The sequence below is a fragment of the Alexandromys fortis genome, unplaced genomic scaffold (assembly GCF_014885135.2).
Source record: "Alexandromys fortis isolate MF-2015 unplaced genomic scaffold, M_Fortis_MF-2015_v1.1 scaffold_73, whole genome shotgun sequence".
NCBI lineage: Eukaryota > Metazoa > Chordata > Mammalia > Rodentia > Cricetidae > Alexandromys > Alexandromys fortis.
In genome coordinates, this window is record NW_026067959.1 from 3,755,041 (window position 1) to 3,782,617 (window position 27,577).

General features: G+C 43.0%; 1 long non-coding RNA gene across 1 annotated transcript; it reads right to left on the minus strand.

The window, feature by feature from the left end:
- Window positions 1-19,300: 19,300 nt before the first annotated feature.
- LOC126507978 (uncharacterized) lies at window positions 19,301-27,135 on the minus strand. Its single transcript, XR_007593678.1, has 3 exons — window positions 26,932-27,135; window positions 24,602-24,837; window positions 19,301-19,702 (listed from the first exon to the last, which is right to left on the minus strand). It is a non-coding gene; the product is annotated as an uncharacterized lncRNA (long non-coding RNA).
- Between the last annotated feature and the right edge of the window lie 442 nt (window positions 27,136-27,577).

Genomic DNA, 27,577 nt, shown 5'->3' on the forward strand with positions numbered 1-27,577 from the left:
ATGGAGAAGCTGAGCTCTGTTCTAAACTATCTCAATCTCTCCAAACTCTCTCTGCTCCTGTTTCTTGTTAAGGGTCCCTGGACAGCACAAGGTAAGCTTTTTGTCCTATTGATTTCCATTAACATGGACTAGGTCCCAGCCATAGCAGATAAGAGTCCTTCAACTAAGGGCTGCATGGGAAGTGAGCTGAAGGGAAAGAAATGGGGCTGTGCTCACCAGCCGCTATGTAGCCATCAGAGCTGGTGGCATCCCTTGATCGTTTATACAGCTCTGTGCCTCGTAGTCTCTCACCTCCCCTAGGTAAAAAAATCCCCACTGGTTTTTCTAACTTTAGTTTTGCAACATATGAGGAAATGTATAGCATCAAGAAAGCAATAACACCCTCCATTTTTCAAACTTGGTCCTAATGTACACATGCACTTGCCTTGTACAAAAAGTTACAGGTTGAATAAACTGTTGTCTCCTCATAATTCATGTATTGAGCCTCCATCCCTGGCTTCCTGGACATCAGAATGTGACCTGGTTTGGGAGTAGGGTGATTGCAAATACAATCAGTTTGTTTAAGATGAGGTCATACAATGGTTGGCCCTTAATCTAAGATGACTAAGGTGGTGTCCTTATTCAAGGGGACACCGACACTCAGACTGGAAAGTGTGACGGTGGGTGATGCATCCACTAGCCAAGGATAGCTAGAAATTGTTATCAAGCTACTAGAAATTGGGAGAGAAGCTGGGAACAGACTTCAGAAGGAAGAAACTCTGCCAACACCTTTATCCTGAACTGTCAGCTTCAAGAACCGTGAGATAATGCATTTCCGACATTTAAACTACCAATTTGTGGTACTTTGTGAAGGCAGGCCTGGGAACCTAATGCATGGAACAAATTGTTCTGACGTCCCAATCCACCCTCTTTCCACCCTCCCTCCCCAACTTCTGAAGAAGCAGCCATGTTGAACAACAATGTCACCCTCCCCTGGTTCGAGTTCACTGGCAAACAACATCCAAGAGCAAAGAGAAAGTCTCTGATGACTTTGACCAAAAATGTAAATCACAGGAACTGGCAAAAACCATGTTCCCACACAGAAGAAAAGTAGCCAGCCACAAGACAAAGCTAGGGCCTGGAGCTGTAGACACCAGTCTGGGAAGCAGAGGGCTAGCTAACTGATCGCTTTCCAGCCCTGGGCTCCATCTGTGCCTGAGACCTCAGCTGCATCTGCACTTGGCTCTGATTTGAATTCCAGGAAGCTGTAATGACCATCCAGGGAATTCATCTTTTTGCTAAACCCAATTCTTATTAGGTTTAGGAGACTTGTGAGTCAGATTTCTACTTTCTGGTCTCCAAAATTTGTGCCCTCTCATTTTTCACATAAGTGGGGAACTGCTATTCCATAAGCAGCCAGGGCCTTAGACACGCAAGGTGCAGAATCCAGAAAAGGATATCCATAAGAGTAGATAAGAATAACTCTAAATTTACTTTAGGTCCCCATAAGATTATCAGTGCCCCCAATCAGCAGGAAGTAGCTTGAAAAATTACGCTAACATTCCAAAAAATGGACTATGGATAGTTTCTTTTGTTTAGAATGTTGGTTACAAGTTGTTATGGATAATGGTCAGAAGAAAAGCTAAATAAAGGGTATTAGATTCAGAGTTCTTGTTCTTTAAAAAAAAAAAAAGGGGGGTGCTATGGGACAATGGTTTTACCCTATAAACATTTGTTTCTTGTACTTGTTCAATAAAATGCTGATTGGCCAGTAGCCAGGCAGGAAGTAGAGGCATAGCAATGAGAATAGGAGAATTTTGGAAAGAGGATTCTACAGTCTGCAGTCGTGATCCAAACACAGAGCAAACAAGATGTGACTGCCTTGCTGAAAAAGGTATAGAGCCATGTGGCTAACATAGATAAGAATAATGGGCTAATATATGTTATAAGAGTTAATAAGAAGCCTGAGCTAATGGGCCAATCAGTTTATAACTAAAGAGAGAGAGAGGGAGAGAGAGTTAATAAGAAGTCTGAGCTAATAGGTCGTCCAGTTTATAATTAATATAAAAAAGAATAGATGAGAAAGCACATAACTGGATGTGTTAACTCATAACAAAATATCTGAGAAAAGGTTTATTTTAGCTTGTGGCTTCAGCGGTTTCAGTCTCCAGCCATTTTGCTTGGTTGCTATTAGGCCTGAGTCCAGATAGTACAATTTATTGTGGCAGGAGGGTGTGGTAGAGGAACACCACCCTATCAGTGGCAGTCAGGCAGCAAAGACAACAATAGGAAATAGCTCAGGTCCCAGTGCTGTTCAACAGTACACCCGCAGCCACCTACTTCTAACTGGCCCCCATGGAAAGGTTCTACCACCCCCAGGACCAACGTGCTACTGTGTTATGGATCCATGAAGGGACCAAGCCATTCAAAAGGTCAGTATCTTCAGACTCCAGTCACCTCCCAAACACCCCGCCTCTTAGCACTCCTGAACTGGGGACCAAGTCTTCAAGACATGTTTTTTGGGGAGCGGGGTACATTTTACATCCACACCAATAATAGTAAGTCTTCTTAAAGCATTCTTTCTTAAGTGAAATTGTAAGCCAACATAACATGTGAAAAAGTAGCATAAAATTTGACCTTTTTGAATAGACGCCAAAGTCACCTATGAGGAGACAATTTCATTAACATAGAAGAAGGCTTGTTATATATAAAGTCAGCATCGTCTCTTCATCTAGATGCCAGTAGAATCACTTTACCTATGAGGTTTATGCTAGTTTTATTTTCAAAGCACATATTTGCCTTGTGATAAACATCAAAGGCTTGGTACTCTGCCCAAGAAAATATGGGCTATTTAGTCCATGAACAATAAGGCCTTTCCTGTTGGTTCATTATCATGTTTCTTTTAATCCTCAGAAATAGTTTTGATTCTGATTTATGCGCTTTTTAATGGCTTCTGATATGTGAGTTAGTCTCCAAGACTCCCAGCTGTAGACCAGAGAAGGATAAGCAAATGAGATAAAACCTCGCACTATTTTGCATGCTAGTTCTGGACTGCATCAGTTTTCTGACCCAGGCAACACTTTTTCCTAGGACAGCTTGAGACGACATTAACTGTTTCTAATCACACACAGTTTCTATGAACCAAAAACTCCATGTGTGGCTGATAGTAGGCCATGACTCTGCCTCATGGGTCTCACATGAAATGACTGCGTGTCGAGTGAAGGACTGGTTCTCCAGGTCGTGGCACCAATGGGGGGTGACAGATTTCAGCCCAGTGGGAGGAGGTTAGACTATGAAGGGTGTGGATTTGTAAGAAACATTGTAACAGTAGTCCCCCCCCTCATCTCTCCTTTTTTTTTTCCCAGATGCCAGGAGCTGGAAGCTTCTGCTGTCTTGTGTTCCTTCCATAAGGCACTGCCCACCATAGGCCTTAACATGTCTAGCCAACTAGCTGAGTCCCCTAAAACTGTGAGGAAATCAACCTTCCTTCTTTACACCGATTGTGTCAAGTGCTTTCTTATTGTAAGGGAAATCTGATCTCTAATACAAGACTTGACCAGAGGTAAATCTAAAATATTCACTTTCAAGGTGGCATTGCATGGCTTGTAAGTCGGTGCTTTGCTGCTGACATGGGACCTCAGTCCTCACCACGTGGCCCACCCTTTGTGCATGTCCTAGACTTAACAACTGGGTGTAAGTAATACAAAGAAGTAAAAGCAGAAGCTGTAGCCAAGTGTGGTGGCTAAAGCCTGTTGTCCTAACACTTGAGAGGTAAAGACAGGAGGGTAATGGATTTGAGGCTAGCTTAGGATACTTAGAGAGTTCAAGCCTAGTGTAGGCTATATTAGCAAGACTGTCTCAAAACAAAGCCACAAGAAAAGAAGATAGAAATTGAAATTTTTTTGTGGTATTTTAATTCCTGCTCTGTAGATGAGAAAAGCTGATGCTTCTAATTAACGCCTCTGTTAAGCCTAGATTGGCAGAGGCTTCCCACCTACAGGATGATACTGCTAGCAACAAAACCCAAGTGGCAGAAGACAATCTGTTTACACAGCAAAGTAGAAGTAATATGGATAATTCTGAGGAAAACCAAAATGGAAGACAGCTCGACAGTTAAAAAGCTTTTTTATTATTCTAGATTTTTTTTTTTTTTTAGCTCTACGCATGTCTCAGCTCCCCTCTCTGCCTCTCCTCTCAACCTTCTCCCAAGGTCCCCATGCTCCCTTTACTCAGGAGATCTTGTTTTTTTCTACTTCCCATGTAGATTAGATCTATGTAAGTCTCTCTTAGAGTCCTCATTGTAGTTTAAGTTCTCTGGGGTTGTGACTTGTGGGCTGGTTTTCTTTGCTTTATATTTAAAAACCACTTATGAGTGAGTACATGTGATAAATGTCTTTCTGGGTCTGGGTTACCTCACTCATAATAATGTTTTCTAGCTCCATTCATTTGCCCGCAAATATCAAGATGTCACTATTTTTTTTTTCTGCTGTGAATTACTCCATTGTGGAAATGTACCACATTTTCCTTACCTATTCTTTGGTCGAGGGGCATTTAGGTTGTTTCCAGGTTCTGGCTATGACAAACAATGCTGTTATGAACATAATTCAAAACATGTCCTTGTGGCACAGTTGAGCATCCTTTGGATATATCCCAAAAGTGGTATTACTGGATCTTGAGGAAGGTTGTTTCCTAATTTTCTGAGAAATTTCCACACTGACATCCAAAGGGGCTGTACCAGCTTGCAATACCACCAGCAATGCAGGAGTGAGTGTTTTCTTTACCCCACAGCCTCTCCAGCATAAGTTGTCATCAGAGTTATTGATCTTGGCCATTCCTACAGGTGTAAGATGGAATCTCAGAGTTATTTCGATTTGCATTTCTCTGATGGCTAAGGGTGTTAAACAATTCCTTAAGTGTCTTTCAGCCATTTTAGATTCCTCTGTTGAGAGTTCTCTGTTTAGGTCTGTACTCCCCCTTTTTTTTTTAATGGATTATGTGATCTTTTAGTGTCCAATTTCTTTTTTTGTTTTGTTTTGTTTTTTGTTTTTCGAGACAGGGTTTCTCTACGGTGTTGGAGCCTGTCCTGGAACTAGCTCTTGTAGACCAGGCTGGTCTCGAACTCACAGAGATACACCTGCCTCTGCCTTCCGAGTGCTGGGATTAAAGGCGTGCGCCACCACCGCACGGCTTTGGTGTCCAATTTCTTGAGTTCTTTGTATATTTTGGAGATCAGACCTCTGTCTGATGTGGGTTTGATGAAGATCTTTCCCATTCTGTAGGCTGTCGTTTTGTCTTGTTGACTGTATCCTCTGCTTTACAGAATCTTTTCAGTTTCAGAAGGTCCCATTTAGTAATTGTTTCTCTCAGTGTCTGTGCTACTAGGGTTATATTTAGGAAGTGGTCTCCTGTGCCAATGCATTTAAGTGTAATTCCCACTTTCTCTTCTATAAACCTCAATGTGACTATCTTTATGTTAAGATCTTTGATGCATTTGGACTTGAGTTTTGTTGTGGGAGGTCCTTCCGCCCCTCCAACCAATAGCTACTGTGATACCAGCCCATTGGGGCGTGGTCTCTCTCCCTTTAAAAAAGCGGCTATTTCCTCTGCTCGCTCTCTTCACTTCCTGCTCCGCTGGAGACTAGACTCCCTTCCTGGTTGTGCAGATGGCTGTTGTCTGGGATGGTGATCTGTAAGTTTTCCCCTTTAAATAAATAACACCCTATTAATCATAACTCCAAACTGGTGTGGCCTTGTTCGTGACTTATGCCTTCAGAGTTTTGTGCATGGTGATAGATATAGATCTATTTTCATTCTTCTACACATTGATATCCAGTTATGTCAGCACCATTTGTTAAATATGCTTTCTTTTTTCCATTTGATATTTTTTGCTTCTTTTTCAAAAATCAAGTGTTCAAAAGTGTGTGGATTAATATCTGGGCCTATGATTCGGTTCCATTGGTCCTCTTGTCTGTTTTTATAGCAAACAAGACTGTTTTCAGTACTGTAACTCTGTAGTAGAGTTTGAAGTCAGGGGTTGTGATGCCTCCAGAAATTCTTTTATTGTACAGGATTGTTTTGGCTATCCTGGGTTTTTGCTTTTCCATATGAAGTTGAGTATCATTCTTTTGAGGTCTGTGAAAAATTTTGCTGGGATTTTGATGGGCGTTGCATTGAATCTGTAGATTGCTTTTGGTAAGACTCATTTTTACTATGTCAACTCTACCTACCCAAGAACGTGGGAGATCTTTCCACTTTCTGGCGTCTTCTTCAGTTTCTTTCTTCAAAGATTTAAAATTCTTGTCATACAAGTCTTCCACTTGTTTGGTTAGTGTTAGTCCAAGATATTTTATGCTGTTTGTGGCAATTGTGAAGGGTGATGTTTCTCTGATTTCTTTATCAGCCCATTTATCATCTGTGTAAAGGAGGGCTACTGATTTTTTTTTAGTTAATCTTGTATCCTGCTACATTACTGAAAGTGTTTATGAGTTGTAGAAGTTCCTTGGTAGAATTTTTGGGGTCACTTATGTAAACTATCTTATCATCAGCAAATAGTGAGAGTTTGAATTCTTTTCCGATTTGTATGCCCTTAATCTCCTTTTGTTGTCTTATTGCTATAGCTAGAACCTCAAGAACTATATTGAATAGATATGGAGTGGTGGACAACCTTATCTTGTTCCTGATTTCAGTGGGATCACTGAGAGTTTCTCTCCATTTAGTTTGATGTTGGCTGTTGGCTTGCTGTATATTGCCTTTATTATGTTTAGTATGTTCCTTGTATCCATGGTTCTCCAAGACCTTTATCATGAAAGGATGTTGTGTTTTGTCGAAAGCTTTTTCATCATCTAATGAGATGATCATGTGGTTTTTATTTCAGTTTGTTTATATGGTGGATTATGTTGACAGATTTTCGTATATTGAACTGTAGGACCCATGGATCCACCCCTGCTCCTGGGTTTCATCTTAAGGACAGTTTCCAGCCAGCCAGCTAAACATCTTGTATGTTCCTGTGCTCCCTCTGCCCCCCTAATGGTTAGCTATAGGGCCATTGTTTACTCCACCTTGGATGTGGTAATTTCCCACCTGCCTGGGGGGGGGGGATGTTCCATTGTGTAGCAGCTAGGTGTGTCGGGTTTTTTTTTTTTTTTTTTTTTTTTTTTTTTTTTTTTTTTGCCATTCGGCTGATCTCCTTTCAAATGACCCAGGTCTCTTGTGTGTTCTTGCAATCTCCAGGCCCTTGCCCGGCTCGCAAGCAGTCAAACTGTACTGACAGTAATGCAGAAAATTACATTGAACCATCCCTGCATCTCTGAAATGAAGCCGACTTGATCATGGTGGATGATGGTTCTGATGTGTTCTTGGATTTGATTTGCCAGCATTTTATTGAGTATTTTTACATCAATGTTCATGAGTGAGATTGGTCTGTAATTCCCTTTCTTAGTAATGTCTTTCTGTGGTTTGGGTATCAGGGTAATTGTAGCCTCATAAAAAGAGTTTGGCAATGTTGCTTCTGTTTCTATTGTGTGGAACAATTTGAGGAATATTGGTATTAATGCTTCTTTGAAAATCTTGTGGAATTCTGAGCTAAAACCATCTGATCCTGGGCTTTTTTTTTTTTTTTTTTTTGTTGGGAGACTCTTCAGCAGTTATAGGTGTGTTTAATTTGCTTAGCTGGTCTTGATTTAATTTTGGTAAGTGATATTTATCCAGAAAGTTGTCCATTTCCTTTAAGTTTTTCAATTTTGTGGAGTACAGGTTTGCAAAATATGACCTGATGATTCTCTGGTTTGCCTCCATGTCTGTTGTTATGTCCCTTTTTTCATTTCTGATTTTGTTAATTTGGATATTCTCTCTCTGCCTTTTGGTTAGTTTGGATAAAGGTTCGTCTATTTTGTTGATTTTCTGGAAGAACCAAGTCTTTGTCTCATTGATTTTTTTTGTATTGTTTTCTTTGTTTCTATTTTGTTGATTCCAGCTCTCAATCTGATTATTTACTGCCGTCTAGTTCCCTTGAGTGAGTTTGCTTCTTTTTGTTTTAAAGTTTAGAAGTGTTTTGTTAATTCACTAGTATTGGATTTTTCCCAGCTTCTTTATGTAGGTGTTTAGTGCTACCAACTTTCCTATTAACACCATTTTCATTGTGTCCCATAAATTTGGATATGTTGTGTGGTCATTTTCATTGAATTTTAGGAAGTCTTAAATTAGTAGTTAGTAGAGAAGAGTGGTCCTGGATGGGAGAAACTACCTCTTCTGTGTGCAACATGAGTGCCCAAGAATGAACATATATGTGCTGCATTAGAAATTTTTTTTCTTAGAGAAGAAAAATCAAATTGTCATATTGTCATTCAGTGGTGGTGCATGCTTTTAATCCCAGCACGTGGGAGACAGAGACAGATGGATCTCTGAGTTTGAGGTTAGTCTGGTCTACTGAGTGAGTTCCAGGACAGAGAAACTGTCTCAAAAAAAAAAAAAATCAAAATTATCAACATAGGTAGCAAAGTTTTTTTTTTTTTTTTTTAACAGTAGCAAGTTTCAAAATGATCTCATTTCTAATAAAGGAAAACAGAGTAGAGAAGTTTTTCTGGACAAGGAAAATGAAATAGATGACTGATGTATTTAAATTTGGTTTTGTAATTCTCACCTGTGTAAGGAAAGACAGAATCCTTAGTTGAGGAAATAAAATGGCTTTCACATTTCCCAGCTTCTACCTATTTATTTAATTGTGTTTTTCTGTACTCTTGGAAGCAGGTAACTGGTAGTTTGTAAAAGAAAAGACTGGGTCCACCCACTCCTTCCTCTCCGGGAGGACCTGGATCTGCTTGAACATTTCCTGGAAAGATTGACTTTGGCAAGCTAAAAAGAAATGGTGTCGGGCTGCTCAGTGTTCGTATATGGCCATTAGCTATTTTTCTATATAAAAAAAAAAGGCTTAGAAAGGAGCTTGATTAATCTTTTTCATTAAACCTTTATGTTTGTTATTCTGAGACAACCTTAGTTCAAGGGGCCTGCAGTGACTCGGGGTGACTGGAGCAGTGGTCCTTAACCTGTAGATCACTTACGACCATCAGAAAACACAGATATTTACACTGTGATCAATAACCATAGCAATTACAGTTATGGAAAAGCAACAGAAATGCTTTTATGACATGAGGAACGGTATTAAAGAGCCACAGCATTAGGAAGGTTGAGAACCACTGAGCTACAGGAGGGCAGAACAGGAGAGTGTAGGGAAATGCAGTGACAAAAAACTGTGTTCTGTGGCTAAGTCTAAGGTAGGCGGGGGCTTCCCATGGTTTGGTTAAAGAGAACATACAGACAAGAGGGCCCTGAAAACACTCTCTGACTTTCCAGTCTCACAGATTCAAATGTCTCCCTCTGGGGAAATATGGCCACTGACTTACATCAGCTAACTTCTAGTGCTAGGCAGAAAGGTCACATTGTCTGTCTAAGGTCAAAATCTCTCTGTTCCAGGTAGATAAAAACAAAAACAAAAACAAATCTATGAACATACATACTAAGCCTGCCCGGACTGGGGCCCCTATCTTTAGGCTGATTAACTGTGGGTCAATGTGGCAAGTTCAGACAGGAACACCTGAGCTCCCAAACTGTGGAGGGTAGGTGGCCAAGTGTGGGAAGCAGGGAAGGAGGAGTCTAGTTAGCCCAGGGCTATGTATCACCCTGAGGGGAGGGATGTTATTAGAGAATTGCCTTAGGAAATGTTTGTGTCTCTCTTGGTTTGATAGATTGTTGTAACAAAGGTCCTGGAAGGGAATAGTTAGTGAACTGTTTGTCACCTTCCTGTGGGCTGAAAAGTCCAAGACTTAGCAGGAGGGAAGCTGGGCTGATGTCCTTCAAGGCCTCTTTGGCTTCCTGGTTGAACACAATTCTGTCTTCCTCACTTAGTCCCTTCCTATAAGGACACAAATCATATTGGATTAAGGTCTAAGTCTAGCAATCATTTTCGCTTAATTACTCCTTGAGGGCCCTTCATCTGGGAATCTCAGTTTTGAGGTACTAGGGGCTTAGGACTTCAACTTGTGAATTTGGGGCAGGGTGTATTTAGCTCACAGCAGTCTCTAAGGAGACTGTATCTCCAGTAAGTTCACTACCCACTGCTTTTAATGTCTTCTGATTTGGTCCTCTGAACAACACAGCTACATTTTAGAGCATTGTCACTGTGTTTTGCCCAGATATGGTCTCGTTTCCCCTTCCTGGCTTTCTAAGACACATTTGCTAGTGTACAACCCATTGAGTGCACATATGTAGGACTTCATGCCCTGAATCCCTGTAAAGCCCTCTTTTACAGCGTCATCTCGTGTTACCAACCAGTGTTGCCTTTTATGTCTCCCAGATCATGGTTGTCTTACTGTGTGCTATGCACCTCCATGTACCCTGTCCATAGCTTTATAGAATAAGGGGCACTATTAATGGTATGATAAATAAGTAAACTCATAATCCATCAACTGTATTACATTAGTAGATAACATTTTGAGGAAAAGCAGAAGCAACTTAGAGGCTAATAAGTTTTTTGTTTTGTTTTGTTTTGTTGTGGTTTTTTCTCAATGCATCACCTCTAATCATTTTGGGAAAGAAGCAGTGTCTACAGAAGCTATATATATATTGGGAAAAAGCAAGATTAGTCACAAAATATTTTTAAAGCCAACAGAAGCTAGAAAAATCAATGCCCAAATTAGCACAAACTGGTTTAAAAAAAATAAGCATGCCTAAATTGATTTTTCCATATATTTGCCTTAGGCAGACGAAGTATGGGAGGAAGTGGACTGTAGCCAGCCCGAAAGCATTTTTTCTGAGCTCCATCAACTTCTATTAATGGGCAATGACGCCATGTTGGCCCACAGCCAGGCCCTGGTGTGCTTAGAGTTGTTCAACTGGCTGGCTAGAAGCAGGCATTGCATCAGAAACTACAGAGAACTACAGGGAGTGTTAAGAAATGGGTCTGGAGAGCCGACTTCATGACAGGGAACTCATGGCACCTGTGAGGTGGCCCCTCAGTGTAGGGGGGTGAACTGACCAACGCTAAGAATGAGCAAACTCTACTCCATTGAGCTGCCCAGTCACAGAGCCCTGGCATTTGAACAGCCAGCATGGGCATTAACCCCACGGCCTGGAAGCCATTAGATTGGTCTCATTCAGCCAATGCAGTAGACTCGCGAATGCGTTTAGGAAGATGTATTGCCTTTTTCTGAATTCTCTGCTTTACAAATTGTCCCAAATTACCCTCAGTAGTTTGTCCTGGCACTGATTCCAAAATCAGACTCCAGAGCGTGCACAAAGAGCTTGTTAGGGTGGCAAATACCCTGCTCCCAAGCTACTGTGAACAGATGTTGTGACATCCTTTCCCCAAGTTGCAGTAGAAGAGAGAGGGTGGGCCAGGGGGAGTGGGGAGGGTGGGTGTAACGTGAACACTTGATCTGATAAAAGGATTTTCAGGCTGAAAAAGCTTACAAAGATGGTGGCTGAAATGGGGCATTTTATTGCTAAGCCCATAAGGACTTTAAAAGGAAGGATGAAATACAGCCACAGTTGGCTGATGAAGTGGGAAATCTGGTGTAATGGACTTAGATAAACTTAAGTTTAATATCAGTTTGGGATCATTCATTGTCATAAATGTGGCATATTAATGTTAGTAGTCTGGGGGTTGAGTGTGAAGCAGAGAGGAACAGATTCCATGTCTGAAATTCTGCATTATTTTCCCAAGAATTCTTTGAATCTGCAGTTAGTTCAAAATAAAATAGTTACTCCCTGTGTGTGTGTGTGTGTGTGTGTGTGTGTGTGTGTGCCAATAAATGCACTCTAAAATAATCTTAGAGACAAAGGGGAATATATTTAGAAGGTACTAGTAGAAGAAACAAGTTTGACTAGGACTTAATAATTACTGTTAGTTAATAGATGCATGGATAGATGCAGACTATTGGCTAATAGATATACGGAGAGATGCAATGGGCTTTCTCTTCTACTTCTGTGCTGGTTTAAAAGTCTCCACAATGAGTCATTTAAACAAGCTGAAAACTAAGAAGGTAAACACACATGATGGAGGTGGGTCTTGTATCTTATCTGTTGATTTCATTGGTTAATAATAAAGAAACTGCCTCGGCCCTCATAGGACAGAAAATTAGGTAGGCGGAGTAGACAGAGGAGAATGCTGGGAAAAAGAAGCTTAGGAGGAGTCGCCATGATGCTCCCACTCCAGACAGACGCAGGTTAAGATCCTCTCTGGTAAGCCAGCTCATGGGCTACACAGAATATTAGAAATGGGTTAGAACAATATGTAAGAGCTAGCCAATAAGAAACTGGACCTAGCCGGGCCAGGCAGTGTTTGAAAGAATACAGTTTCCGTGTAATTATTTCTGGGTATAAACTAGCCATGCGGGCGGCCGGGTGCCGGGGACGCAGCCCTGCCGCTCCTATTTCAACAGATGGCGCCCAGACGTGATGGGCTAAATCCACTTAAAAACCTGAGAAGGCTTAAAAATAAGGGAGAGAGAGTTTAACACAGATTTTTGCTGTTTTGTTGGTGGCGTGCTGTAGAGAGATTCCTGATTCAGCAACAGCAGCAGAGAAAAAAAGCTGCGTCATTTTAAAGCGCGGCTTCCTGGTGCTGTGCTGCCAGCGTGAACTCTGGCTTTAAAGCATTTCAAGGCTTTTATGGGACTGGATGTTTGTGTTCCCGCTTGGGATCGGAGGAGATTGCTCTGAGACCTGCCGATGGCTCAGCGTTCCCTGCCTACACCTGGGCAGATGGCGGAATCAGGCTTAGGCAGGCGGAAGAGCATGGCGGATTCCTGCTGCCATACAGAGACGCGTTTTCAGACTGCGCAGTGCTCTGCGTGTCAGATTTGGCTGTAACTTGGATAAAAAGAGTTTCTGTGCTGCACACTCAGTCTCAAAATTAAATTGCTGATTGCGGCTCCAATGTAAACTGCTGTTTGCCTGTAACTGTGCTCAGCTCAAAAGCACCAAATGACTCTGAGGCAGGAGCGGCTGCTCCTTGCTGAACTGTGCTGATCTCAGGCAGGAACTACCGTAATTACCTTAAAACCGTGCAGTTAAGGTTTAGACTGGGCAGGACACAGGCAGTACCGTATTACCTATACATGGTGCAACTTAAGTTTTTAAGAAATGCTTAACATTTTAAGAAATGCTCCTGGATAATAAAAAAAAAAATACAGATTCACAGTAAAACAGATTCAGACACCGTTGGATGAATGTACGTAGGCTTGGGGAAAAAAAGAGAATATAAAGAATAAAGTTAATGTCTTAAAAAGAAAAAGGGTAAAGTCTTTAAAGAGACAGAGTACAGAAGTACAGATAGTTATAGATTAAGAGAAATAAAGAAAAATAAGCCACGTAAAAATGAAAAATTCACAGAGAGTCTGGATTATGTACATTGTGTTTTCTTTAAAATTTTTGACTGTGAAGGAGCTAAGTACAAAGAGACATTTTATTATATGGGCTGCTAAGCTGAACCTGCACATATGTTCTAAAGGTATCTTGACTTCAAAATTTGGATCTAAGGATATGATGCTTTGGAGAGGGTCTTCTTTTGTTTCCACAGAGGATGTGACCCTATGGATTGCATCTATCCCGGTATGGTATGATAGACCACGCCCTCCTGAAAGGTTGCTGTGAACACCCTCAAAAAATTACTTCACTCAACTGCCAACCGAGATGAACCTGACACACAGGTTACACCCTAAATGATCTGATTAACAGTGCCCCCATTCAGCAGGAAGCAGTTTGGAGAGAAAAAACTACGCCCATGTTCCCAAATATTGTTTATAAATGTTCTTTTACATTTAAAGGGGGATATGATATAGATATGAATAATTTGCATTGGTATGGATTTTAAGGTCAATTTTGTTATATGTATATGTATTTTTGAACTTGATTAAGGTATTGTGATTATGTAGTTCACTTAAAATGTAATGTATAATTAGGAAATATAGGTTGTTAATGGATAATCATTGCTAATAGTTAAGCTTGTAGTCATGTTAGTTAGATTTTCTAGATATATAGAGATATATTTCAATTAGATAGGCATTCTTCATATCTTTCAAAGACTGCAGAATATGGCATTTAAAATATTTTAATAACTTAGGACTTTTCATGACAAGGAGACACGTCTGCTCCTGGCAGCACCAGCTACTTCAAGAGGAAGATGGGCATCGAAGAGGATCCTTATGGAGTTGGATAGTCATTTGGGCAAGAAACTGCTCTTGCCTGGACTGTTGCATAAACTGGACACAGAGAACCCTCAGAGAGAGGACTGCTGAACTTGCCTAAAGGTGAGATGGTCTTTCGGGGTTCCTGATTCATGAAAGAGTCTACAAGACATTCTACAGAACACAGCAGAAAGTGACTGAACTGTCTTTAAAATTTCCTGCTTCATGGAAATGTATCTGGATACCATGGGCCTGTAGGCCGAAGATGGATGCCCCAACGGTACAGAGGAACTTTGGGTGACTGTCCAGGCAGCGAGATGTCTCTGTCATTTCTAGAGTTTTCTTATTTCTTGTTTACTTAGATAATATTATATCCTTCTGGAGTCTTTGATGGAGTTGAAGAATAAATAGTTATAGTTTTCCTTAGTTATGATAAGAGATAAAATAGATATAAATATTGTAACTGTAATTCTTACTTGATAACTGTTTTGTTATATGTAATTTTACTATGCTAAAGTTAAAGCCTTTCTTTTTTGTTTAAACGGAAAAAGGGGAAATGATGTGGGAATGATTTCTTACTAATAAAGAAACTGCCTTGGCCCATTTTATTGGATAGAAAATTAGGTAGGCGGAGTATACAGAAGAGAATTCTGGGAGAAAGAAGGTTAGAGGAGGAGTCGCCATGATGCTCCCACTCCAGACAGATGCAGGTTAAGATCCTCTCTGGTAAGCCAGCTCATGGGCTACACAGAATATTAGAAATGGGTTAGAACAATATGTAAGAGCTAGCCAATAAGAAACTGGACCTAGCCGGGCCAGGCAGTGTTTGAAAGAATACAGTTTCCGTGTAATTATTTCTGGGTATAAGCTAGCCATGCGGGCGGCCGGGTGCCGGGGACGCAGCCCCGCCGCTCCTAATTTCAACACATACACACACACATATACCTACACACACACACACCCCTGCTGCTGCTCCCAAGCTGCCGTGGACAGATATCGCCATAGTTTTCAGCTAGTATGTATGTGTGTGTGTGTACAAATACATATAAATACACACATATATACACACACATATATTATATGTATTACATATGCATGTATGCTTCATGTATAAATAGTAATTTTATATGCACATATCAATACATATGTCCAATATGTGTATGCATACAAATCTAAAATGGTTTTATGAGAGACATGCATACATTAGCAGTCAATAAGAACTCTAGTCCAGGCCATTTTCCGGTGTGTGTGCTCTACGGCTGAACAGCAGTATTTCAGTCCACACTGAAGTATGGATTCCCCATTCTGCGGGGCGAGTGGATTGTAATGACATGTCAGCGCATGAGCTTTAGTGGTTTTCCTTCAGTGGGATGCGTTGTTAGGTCAGGCTCTACATTCTTTATGTTTGACAGCAGAACCTGGTTTCTCCAGACAGGGACAGGTACATAGAGTTAGAAGGGTATTTTTCTCCATGTAATGTTAAAGCAGATGGATCAAGTTTTGGGTTTGACCTGGGTAGAAGTTCTTAAGTCTGCCACATCACTTAACTGGGACTTTCCAGCGCACTGTCCCTGGCCTGCCCCTCCCTGCCACTAGAACAGTTCCAAAACAGATGGCAACCGTTAGCCAGTGAGCATACAGAATCCTTTCTCTCAGACTTCCTCTCATTAAGTTACTCTTCCTCCTTCCTCCCTCTTAAGAGGCATGAACATTCACGTAGGATCCCAGAAAACATGGATACCATTCACCCCTGGCACGCTGTTGAAATAGGAGCGGCAGGGCTGCGTCCCCGGCACCCAGCCACCCGCATGGCTAGTTTATACCCAGAAATAGTTACACGGAAACTGTATTCTTTCAAACACTGCCTGGCCCGGCTAGGTCCAGTTTCTTATTGGCTAGCTCTTACATATTGTTCTAACCCATGTCTAATATTCTGCGTAGCCCACGAGCTGGCTTACCAGGGAGGATCTTAACCTGCATCTGTCTGGCGCGGGAGAATCATGGCGACTCCCTCTCAGCTTCTTTCTCCCAGAATTCTCTTCTGTTTTCTCCACCCACCTAATTTTCTGTCCTATGAGGGCCGAGGCAGTTTCTTTATTATTACAAGACCCACCTCCATCAGCACGCCTTTCACAATTCATCCTTGGCACCTCGTCTTGATTTCTCCTAGAGCCAAGTCGTTTGCCCGTTCTATTGGTTTTGTTTCGCTTCTCTCTTTAACTCTCTGACCTTATGGCTTGTTGAAGGTTCGGACCTGTATGCTCTAGCGACAGGACAGTTTATACTTAGCCTCCTCTTATTTAAACCCCTGCCGCCCATGTTGACACTGCCACAAAGACGGGTGTATCTGTTCGTACTACTCTATAAATGATCAACATGGGCTGAACTGCAAGTTGAAAAGTCCAAGATGAAGGCCGTTCCCTGCTTCTAAGGCAGTGCTTTGTTGTCGTGTACTCTTGGGAGGAGGGATGCTGCGTACTTCCCTACAGGACTCATGGATGCAGGAGACAGTTGGCTCAAGATTCATGTTCGAATCACCTCTCTATCTCTTAGTACCACCATCATGTTCCAACATGTGAATTTTAGAGGGCCACCGGCATTCAAATCATAACAATGAGTATTATGACCGTCTCCTTCATGTGACACTCTTGCTCATGTTTTCAACCATCCTCCATCCTCTATACTACTCTACAAACTTCAAGATGAAGACTTAGCTTCTAGGTTCAAAATACAGAGCCATGTCCCACACTTTCACCCAGTTCAACTGTTTATTGTTTCCAGAACGTACCAGGCTGTGCTATATATCTTTGTTTTAGTTCTACAGTCCTTTCATCCTAGACTGTTCTGGTACCCGCACCTGTAGACAGAGGTTCCTGGCCTCCCAGACCTTAAATAATCACACACAAATTGTGTTACTTAAAACACTGCTTGGCCTATTAGCTTATGCATATTTCTAGCTAACTCTTACATCTTAAATTAACCCATTTCTATTAATCTGTATATTGCTACATGGTTACAGCCTACCTGTAAGGTTCCATCCATCAAAAGTGCAGCGGCTACATGGCTTCTTACAGACTCCACCTATTTTCTTCCAGCATTCAGTTTAGTTCTCTTGCCTAGCTCTATCCTGCCCCGCCTTGGTCCAAGCAGCTTTTTAATTCACCAGTGGTATTCACAACATACAGAAGGGAATCCCACATCACCCACCCACCCTCTAAATCAGTGGTTCTCAGTCTTCCTAATGCTGTGAGCCTTTAATACAGTTCCTCATGCTCTAGTGACCCCCAACCATAAAATGATTTCATTGCTACTTCATAACTGTAATTTTGCTACCTTTATGAATCATAATGTAAATATCTGCTATGCAATCCCCAAGAGGGCCACAACCCACAGGTTGAGAACCATTGCTCTAAATCACTGCTCACATCGCTTAGCCTCTTAACCATAACTGCTCTGATCAAGAGGCTAGTGTGTGTGTGTGTGTGTGTGTGTGTGTGTGTGTGTAGAGAAGCAGGTGGAGGGGGTAGGTCTCTGGCTCACTCTCCATCCATAGGAGTTAGTGTGCTGAGATACAAGCTATGTATCCCAGAGAATGAATGCCTTGTCTCTTCTTTATGAAGGACACTGCATGTGCTGGCTGCGACACTCCTCCACAGACAGAAGTTGTCACTTCCTCCTCTGCTTCCCACCTACACCCGTGTGCAAGGCAGCCACAGATGGAACCTAACAGTGAGGTGAGAGAAGAGGGAGGGGGTGGAAACCCAAATCCCTTGGGGTCAGTAAGAGCTATGCTATCAAGTCCCTGCCTCAGAACTGTAAAGTCAAGCAGTAGGCACTTAAAAGACAACTACCGAATAAAACAAAAGTGTAGATTCACTGTAGTTCAGAGAGCCGTATTGCTAAAGATGACGGGTGTATTCATCGGAGGCTGTTTGCAAGCAAGCTATGTGCCGAGACTTTCACATCTGATGAAACGAGGTCTGGCTCAGCGAGTCAAGCCAGTGGTTCTCCCGTTGATGACCAAGTACTCTTGAGACCTTGTTAAAGCATCCTTGGGCAGAGGGACCGCCTTTTACAATTCTTCCAACCCCAGTCCCTCAGTCTGGAGGCCTCACCACAGGAGACGGGCTGGAAACAAGTTGTGGTCTTGTTCTGTGTTTAGATTTCTGCTCAGGGAAGGGCACTTCCTTTCTTGTTTGTGAGAGCTAAGTGTCACATTCCGGACAGGAAGGATCGAGGTAGAAAACGCTGTGATAGGTGCGTGAAAATGTGAGCTGCCGAACTGAGGAAACACACACCTTGGCTGCAGGCAGGGGCTGGTGACTATGTCCGCAACATCGTTTTCTTCTGTGAGATGCAGTACTTGGAAGGTTTTGTTGATTTCTGTGTAGTCTGTTATGTTTGGCAAGGCCCTCTAGCTAGGGCTGCTTAAGGGCTAGATAATTTGTATATTCTTTAGAAGAGAGTAGAATACATAAAAGCTTCAACTGTCCCCTTACACCCTCCCTAACCCCCCATGCACTCCCACCCTTTGGCCACCCCACCCCCACCCCCACCACAGTTATCTCAGGGCGACCAGAAGCAGGGGGCACTGGCTGAGAAACTGCCAGACCAAGCAGGGTCTTTGTCTGCTCCACTTCCACCACAGAACGCGCCAGCAGGGCTGTCTTCATCTCCTTTAAGGAAGGAGAAAGTTCCTAGAAGAACACTGCACATTTCTGAAAAGCATCAGATGGAGGAAACTAAAGAAAAGAAGATGAAGATCAAAGATGGATGAGGCCATGCAAGCCTACATCCCTGCACTTGCAGAAGGAGCCCCAAGGACCGAGAGTTCAAGAGTACATAGCAAATTTGAGGCCACCCTGCATTACATAAGACCCTGTCTCAAATGACTAAAAACAGAACAAAAGACTATGAAAGCCACATCTCTTGTGGAATTAGAAATTTGGCTTCTGCTTGAAACAATTTTCCTTTGCCCAACACTGACAGATCAAAAAAAAAAAAACCCAACTAAACAAACAACAAAAAAGAGAGAGAGAGAGAGAGAAGAAAAGAAAAAGAAAAAAACTACATGCACAGTTTGTTTATTCTCTCTCTTACATCTTAACTTGGCATTTCTTTCAAGTACCACATCTAGTAAATGTTATTTAAATAGAAAGAGGGGGGGATCATTAATGACTGCCAGAAAACCATTCCCAGCCAGCCAGCCAAACCTCAAGCATCCAAAGATATGATTTCATTTTTAATCACATAACGAGCTGAAGAATATCAAGTAGAAACATAACGAGGAAGAAAGTTCTTATTCATTCGAAACCTCTGTCAGTAAGATTCCCAATTTGGGGTTATTTGGTGAAGACAGATGACAAGATAATCAGCAGATCAAGGATAGCATCAGAGCCCGGTGCCGACAAGCACGTGAGAGGATGCTAGCCATCAGTGATCGCTAGCCTGGAGCACGACCGCTTCTACTCCCAGCCTTGGAGTGCCTGCACTTCCTTCTTCCGCAGAATGGATCCCTCAAGCTCAGACTGTGGAGCAAGAACCTAGAGAAGGCAGAAGGCAAAGATGCCCACGTTATGGCCCACGTTCTGTCAGCATTGAGTCTTAAAATGAGCACATCAAGTGGGGAGCCCAGCTAGCTGCCTCAAACCTGAGCGGAGGGCCTCCGTGTTCCTCAAGCTGGGAGGAGAAGCCCAAAATTTCTTAAGGGCTGTCCTTCCCACTAAGTTGTCCTTACACGTGCCCCAGTCTAGGAGAAAAGGCTTAGGCTCCTTGCATAGCCCATACTGTGATGTTGTTGTTTCCAAAAACACCTGGGTATATCCCTCTTGCTTCATTTAAAATGTGAACTATAATATGGTACACCTATGTTTTCTTTCCTTCCTGAGATGTGGGGTTTTTAAAGCGACATTCTCTCCCCATTCCTGTCCTAAGCATAGAAGCGGGAGTGTGGTTTTCCTCATTTATGTAAGTGCTCGTATTTTATTTTTTGATCTGAAGAATTCAGCTCACTTCTGTTACTCTAATCTGGGATTAGAAAATCCTTACCATGTTTTAGTATTAACAATCAGACTAGATCATAGCACTTTCTAGGATACAACAATGAGCAATTTTTAAATTTTTTTAAAAGTGTTATTATTCTTGTGTGGGGTCAGCAGTGCGAACATGTCATGACAGTCATGTGGCGGTCCACGGGCAATTCTGTGGAGTGAGTTCTCTCCTTCTACTTGTGTGTGGGCTCCAGGAATCAACTGGAGTGGTCAGGCTTCCGTGTCAGAGACTTCTAGCTGCTGAGTCATCTCGGGGATCAGCAATTTTACGAAGAGAGAGGACAATTACACCTGTACCAATGTTTGTAATACACTGATGTGCGTGCAGACCACATGGGGAGCATGGACAGAAGCGATTCCTCTTTAGCTGTTCTGTGGAGGGGCCCGAGAGACTTCTCTTCTAACACACTCCTGGTCCAGCGCTCTTTGGTATGCAAACAGCGGCTTGTCCCAGACAGAATATAATTTTGTCTCCAGACACTTAAGTCAGTAACTTAAACTTGCTGGCACCAGGAAGCAAGGAAAGCCCATTGCCTTTGCTTTTCTTAGTTATAAGGTATAACCCAGGGGCAGCCAATAAGGATTATCGGCTGAGGTGAGGGCTCTGCCATTCACCACAGGCCTAGCGCCTAGGTTCTTCCATCTTTCTGCTTTGCTATCCTGAGTATGGTTTAAGTCCCCAAACATCCTCTTGTCCCATGGGTATGGTGGCTGTTATCATGTCTGTATTCTATAGTTAGTAGCAGAGGAAGCATTGAGGATAAGCAGGAATGCAGCTGGGTTAATCTCTTCTAAAGGCATGGTCATGAGGTGCCCTCTCCATAACTTTCACTTACATCTCATTGTCTAAAATGTAGTCATCTGTCTAAAGGAAGAATTGAAAATGTTGCTTTTCCAGTTAGCAATGCGGGGTTGATGCTTACTTGATAAATACATAGTAAGGGCAGGAAAGAGCCAGGTAGACTTTAGTACTCTGAGTCACATGAGATAATTGTAGGTTCCCTATTAGTCAGCTATGGCCTTGCCCTCTGGACCATGCCCCCACTCTGGCATGACAGCTATACTGCCCAAGTCAACAAGAGGCTAGCTATCAGTGTAGCAATTCTGTATTGCTGGCTTCCTCGACTCCTCTCTTGACGGAAGCCATCGTCACTCTTAGTTCTAAAACTTGACGATTCAGAGTACCAGTCCATCCTGTCTCTTGCTGCTACTTTGAACAGCATACCTAGCTTTGTTGAGGTTTTATTTGTATCTTTGGGTTCTCAGATGCTAGGGGACCCTGTTACTGTCACACCAGCCAAGATCCTGGCTCAAGGAGACCGCCATAGCATCCAAAATTATTATCCCTGAGGTTGTGGTATATAAATAAGGGACTGAGTCCAAACGTCTTCCCTTCTTGGTGCCAGTCAGTTCATTCCTGGGCATTAGTCGTGATAGCCAAGGTAAAGAATCTAAGTGAGCCCATTGATCTGAGCATGAGCAATTGGATCTCTGCCCAGCACTTCCAGGGAACAGGAAGAAGCCAAGAAGCACTCCACACTCCCTAGAGGGAGGATTCTGAAGAGATTAAAATCATGGCCTTTCCTGAGGCTCTCAGGTGGTGTGGAAAATGTAGGCAAAGTGTTCCTTGGAGGCTTCTCCCTGGACCCTGAGTTCAGAGGTGGAAGGCGGAGGACGTGCAGGCTGGAATCACCAGTTGAAAGCAAGGCACTCATTAATCTCCTTTGCCTCACACCACGAGGGATTTTTTAAATTAATATATTTTTTAAATGTATGGGTGTTTTGTCCGCATATATGCTTGTGTACCATCCGTGTGCCTGGTGCCTGTGGAAGCCAGAAAAGGGTGTTGGATTCTCTTTTTGAAGACAGTTGTGAGCTGCCATGTGAAGTCTGGGAATTGAACTCAGGTCCTCTGGAAGAGCAGCCAGTGCTCTTAACTGCTGAGCCATCTCTCCAGTCCTCATATCAAGAAATTTATTTCACTGTCTTGGACACAGGGGCCTTCATCTTTCACTTGCATCTAAATTGGGCTAGCGTGTGACCTTTTAGAAAGGGGGAAATCCCAGGCCAGTTCTAGATCATTCAAGTCAACACACTTTCTACTCAACTGTCATTTTTATTGAAGCCTGCTGGAGATCACATACTATTTTTATTATGTTTTCCATCTCTGCCTCTCCTACCTCCTGTCACTGAAGCTAGGCTATCCAACCCTTCCTCCAGTGCTCAACATTGCTATTACCTGCTGAGGTCTATATCATCAGAAAATTTCCTTCAAGAAATTCAGCACTAATAAAATATCTGAAAGCCCATTCTCCCAACTTTGAGGGACATTTGATGAAAATGAATTCTGATACGAACAGTTATTCAATATGTAGAAGAGATCTATAGATAATATTTCGTTCATGATTATAATAAGAAAACAATGAGAATCTGAGCTTAGAAATTTGCAGATGGCTCTGTTTTGTGTCCCTTCTTCAGGTTCAAAAGTCTCAGAATCCTCTTCTCAAGTCTCATACCCCTAAGCACTTCCGGGATGGATTTTCCTTTTAGATGTTCTGCGTGTATTCTTCTTCTCGGGTAGAATAGATGTTTATTTTCCAGTGCTACACATCCGCCAATCCACACTGGTTCCCAGTTGACTTTGTCAGCGATGACCTTTGACCAGTGTGTGTATTTGGCCATTTCTTTATATTAATCTATCTTCAGTTGTAGGCTTAAGATAAGAAGTAAGGTTTCCATAGTGTATGCACTCAGGACACAAGGACAGATGTTGTAGTGGTTAAAAAAGACCAGAGAGTGACCAATGTGGAGCCCATGTGCTTATATAATAAAGTAGCATTCACTTAACCTCTGTGTGCCTCTGTGAAGACTGAGTTAATATATGTAGAATGCTTATTATCTGAGCTAGGTATTTCCGTAGGTGTATAGATGTTAGCAATTATATCTATTAATTTAAAATAGGTTCCATTGTTTGTTTAAATGGAGTCCCCTTAAGAATAAATAAGCAGCAGTTATTTTTTAATGCAGTTTTGGTGCAGCATCTATGGGTCTTAAGTCTTCTCCAAAGGCCGCGTGTCAAAGGCTTGTTCCCCATCCCTTGATACTGTTGGGAGGTGGTAGAACCTGTGGTCACAGGCAGCATGCTCTTGAATTGTTTCCCACTACCATAAGGTGAATCATTTCCTCTACCACGTGACCCATATGCTATGCTGCCTCACCACAGATCCCAAAGCAATGGGGGAAACCGACTATGGACTGGAGTATCAGAAACCATGATCTGAAATTAACCTCACCTTCTTATAATTGGATTATACCAGGCATTTCTCCATGCAAAAGTTTATTAATACATGATACAAGTCTAAAAGTCAGGAGGGTGGTCAAATTCCAGCACGGAAGGGGCGGGGCTCACTAGTCCCCACCTCCAGCTGCGAGAGTTGGTGACAGTCATTGATACTAAGGTAGGGAGAATCAGATTTTTCAAAGGGTGTGGCCCCTGGCAGGTCACTCACGCTCCAGTGGAGGGTCACACATCTATGAGTATATTGGCAACAAAAATTGAACTCAGTGAGTTACTGTAGAGGGGGTGACCTGGGGGGGGGAGTGAAGTTTGAAGAGGGTTTAGAACTGGATCTGGGAGAGTTATGTGGAGGAATAAAGGTGAATATGATAAAAATACATTGTGTGAGCATCATTGAAATGCTCAAAGCTTAATAAAAGTGCTATACTGAAAAAGAATTGGGGCTGGGAACAAAATCAGAGCGAGGCTAGCCGAAGGTATCGACGGAGCGTGTGTGAACTGTTTGCGTGTTTCCTTGTTGCTTTATCAACGTGCTTAGGAATAACATGATGCTGTGTCAGTTCTGTGCTCTATCAAGAGGGTTTTTCCCCCAACTGAAAGTTTTATTCCTCAACTTAACTTGTCATGACAAAACGTTCTATTGTTAAAATGACTGTACCAAGAAAGACTTCATCAAAATGTCATGTGCCTAGTTATTTGGCAGGCAAGCATTGTTTCAGCTTGAATGTTAACAAATGAAAGCTCTCAGCCCGTGCAGGGTGACCTCTGAGAATGCCTGCCGGAGCAAGAGAGGTGGGAGGATTGTGTGCTCTTGACTGAGACAGCCTGGAAAACTTCATAAGCTAAGCGGGGCTGTGGCTGGGTGTTCCATAGTCCAGAAGTCAAGAAGTCAAGAGAGCTGAGCCACCCACTGAGCCCTGCTGCAGAGCTGGCTTTTGGTTCAGTCATTCGGGTTTGGATGGAGAGCATGGGGCTTTCCCACCCGCATCTCTGTCTATGATGTGACATACAGCTGCAGAATCTGAGCATTCACTTCTGTGGGATGCAAAGGACACCAGATCTCCCTTGTCCGTGACATTGCAGGGCAGTTTTACCTTGAGTGCTGTCACTGGGACCAAAGACATCGTTGTAGAGCCCAGGCTAAGATGAAAATGTGGGAGTCAGTGTTCAGAGTTGTTAGAATTGCTAGTGGACAACTGACGAGCATTGAACCAAGTGTAGGTGCGGAGTTCACAAACCCACGAGTCAGCTCCATCTGCCATAGGTCAGATAGGGCCTGGGAGATGGCACCCAAAGCAGAATGTGACACATGGGTGCTCACTGGGAAGATCTGTAAGGAGTCAGGGAAGCAGGGTCAGTCATGGAATGAGCCGCATGTCTATGCAGTAGCAACAGAGACCACTGTGGATCCCACATGTTTGCCCCTAAACAGTCGAGAATTTAATCTCCCTATCCCACCACTTTGTACTTCTAACAGTTGTTGGACACAAGCTGTCTAGGGTCGGGGCATGACCTTGACTGAGGTAGAGGTCTTTAACCAAGGGCTGTTCCTAGGGGGACACAGCCCAGCACTTCACTTGCCATAGCTGGGTGAATGAGTACTTTATCCTGAAGCACCACTGCATGCGCTCCGCATCCAACTACATCCATTGATGAAGTTATTTTCAATTCCTAAAAGAGTTGGCAGTTGATTGACCTACTGGGAGCAATGTGACAAGGTCACCTTAATAAACAAGACAAACAGCAAAGAAAGAGAATAGCCGGAAATGTGCCTAGAATGTGGTGCACAGGGCAGAAGACTCGGACGTTGAACTTGCGGAAAGCGGAGCAGGCGCCACAAGATTGTGGCTTGTATTCTAGGGGTTTTGACTGTATACGTTTTCTTTGATTTCCCCCTTCACTGCAGAGCTGGCATTTTCAAGTTGAAGTCTGCTAAAGAATAAGGAGGGAAACAGAACCAACATTTTGCCCGTGATGAACTCCAGAGACAGGATCAGGGATCCTCCAGATAAGACAGGGAGTGGTGGTGGGCACCTTGGAAATGGAAGAGTCAGGGATACAGCCTGAAAAACAATGAGGACATGATGCTCCTAGGTATGACTGGGAGGTTTGGTGTAGATGTAAGGGAGAGCACAGCCAGGGGATCTGAAAGAGTCCAGCCTGAACCGGCACCCCTCCCATGGGAGGAGTGAAGGGGAAGAGAAAAGAGAAGGCAAGAGTGGGGACCAGGAACCAAGAGGCCAAGAAACCCATGGGAACCAAATGATTGAGATTACACAGGAAAGAGAGCCTGGGGAAAGGGAAGCTGAAGCCCAGCCGCTGAGAGGGAGAAGTTTCCGGTGCGGGTGGGGGCAGGGTGAGATGTGATGGGAGGAGCCACAGAATAAGTGAGACTTGTCCCAAAGGTGGCCACTCAACCCTGTAAACTCTGTCTTGTCCGGATCAAGGAATTGTTCTCTGGATTGCCGAGATTTAAGAATCAGTTTTATATCCCAGAACGAAGATTTCGGAGATAGTGAAAGTCCTACTTGTAGTTAGGATGGTGCTATATTGTTACTGTTATCAGACTGGTAACAATTAAAAGTAAAGACTGTGATATGCATAATTGTAACAATATTCTGTACCAAATGCCCACCTCAGGTCAACTAATCTTTGAGAGTCTAGGAAGCACCAGTTGTGTTTATGTCTACCTTTAAGGACGAGAAAGTGCTCTGGACACAAAGACCAGAAATGAAACTACTATAAAAACAGGGTTTTCGCTCATTTAAAATTGCAAAATTCAGTTAAAAAAAAAATTAGCAGCAGCTGGGGAAGTGACTTGATAAAGTGCCTGCCACACAAGCCTGAGTGTTGAAATAGGTAGCGGCAGGGCTGCGTCCCCGGCACCCGGCCGCCCGCATGGCTAGCTTATGCCCGAAATAATTACACGGAAACTGTATTCTTTCAAACACTGCCTGGCCCGGCTAGTTCCAGCTTCTTATTGGCTAGCTCTTACATATTGTTCTAACCCATTTCTAATATTCTGTGTAGCCCACAAGCTGGCTTATCAGGGAGGATCTTAACCTGCATCTGTCTGGAGCGGGAGAATCATGGCGACTCTTCACTCAGCTTCTTTCTCCCAGCATCCTGTTCTGCTTTCTCTGCCTACCTAAGGGTTGGCCTATCAAATGGGCCTAGGCAGTTTCTTTATTAGTAAGAAATCACTCCCACATCATTGGGCGCCATCTGTTGAAATAATAGGAGCGGCAGCGCTGTGTCCCCAACACCCCGGCCGCTTGGCTAGCTTATGCCCAAAATAACAACACACAAACTGTATTCATTTAAGAACTGCTTGGCCCATGAACTCTAGCCCTTACAGGCTAATTCTCGCACCTGGACTAGCCCATTTCTAATAATGCATGTAAGCACCCCAAGGTGCGCTTACGGGGAAGATTCTAGCCTCTGTCCATCCTGGGAGAGTTGAGCATGGCGTCTCTGCTCCAGCAGAGCTGTCGGGTCTCTCCGGGAGCAGAGCAGAGTCTGACCTCACTTCCTCTTCCGCCCAGAATTCTATTCTGTTTCCTCCTCCCATCTATGTTCTAAGCTATGAGGCCAAGCAGTTGGTTTATTACTTAACCAATGAAATCAACAGATTGATATATGACACTCCCACATCACCTGAGGACCTGAGTTCAGATCACACACACACACACACACACACACACACACACACACACACACGAAGAAAGGAAAGGCTGGGCATGGTGGCACATCTGTAACTAGTTCTGGAGGAAGGAGGGTGACCCAAAAGTCACTAGCCGGCCAGTCTACCCAATCAGTGAGCACTGGGATTAGTGGGAGACTCTCTAAGTTACTTCATATTCTATAAAGCTGACTTCCCAGGCTGAATATCGCCAGAGACTCCACTTTGAAAGGAAAAGATGGCTACAGACTCTGGGTGGACTCCGAAACTGCACCATCTGCCAGGCACCGCCCACCAGCGCAAACTGATAGCTACTTCATTCTGTTTGACTGCAGAAAGAGACTGTATGTCTGATGAGGAGATGCCTTTACGTCCCGTTCATTTTTTA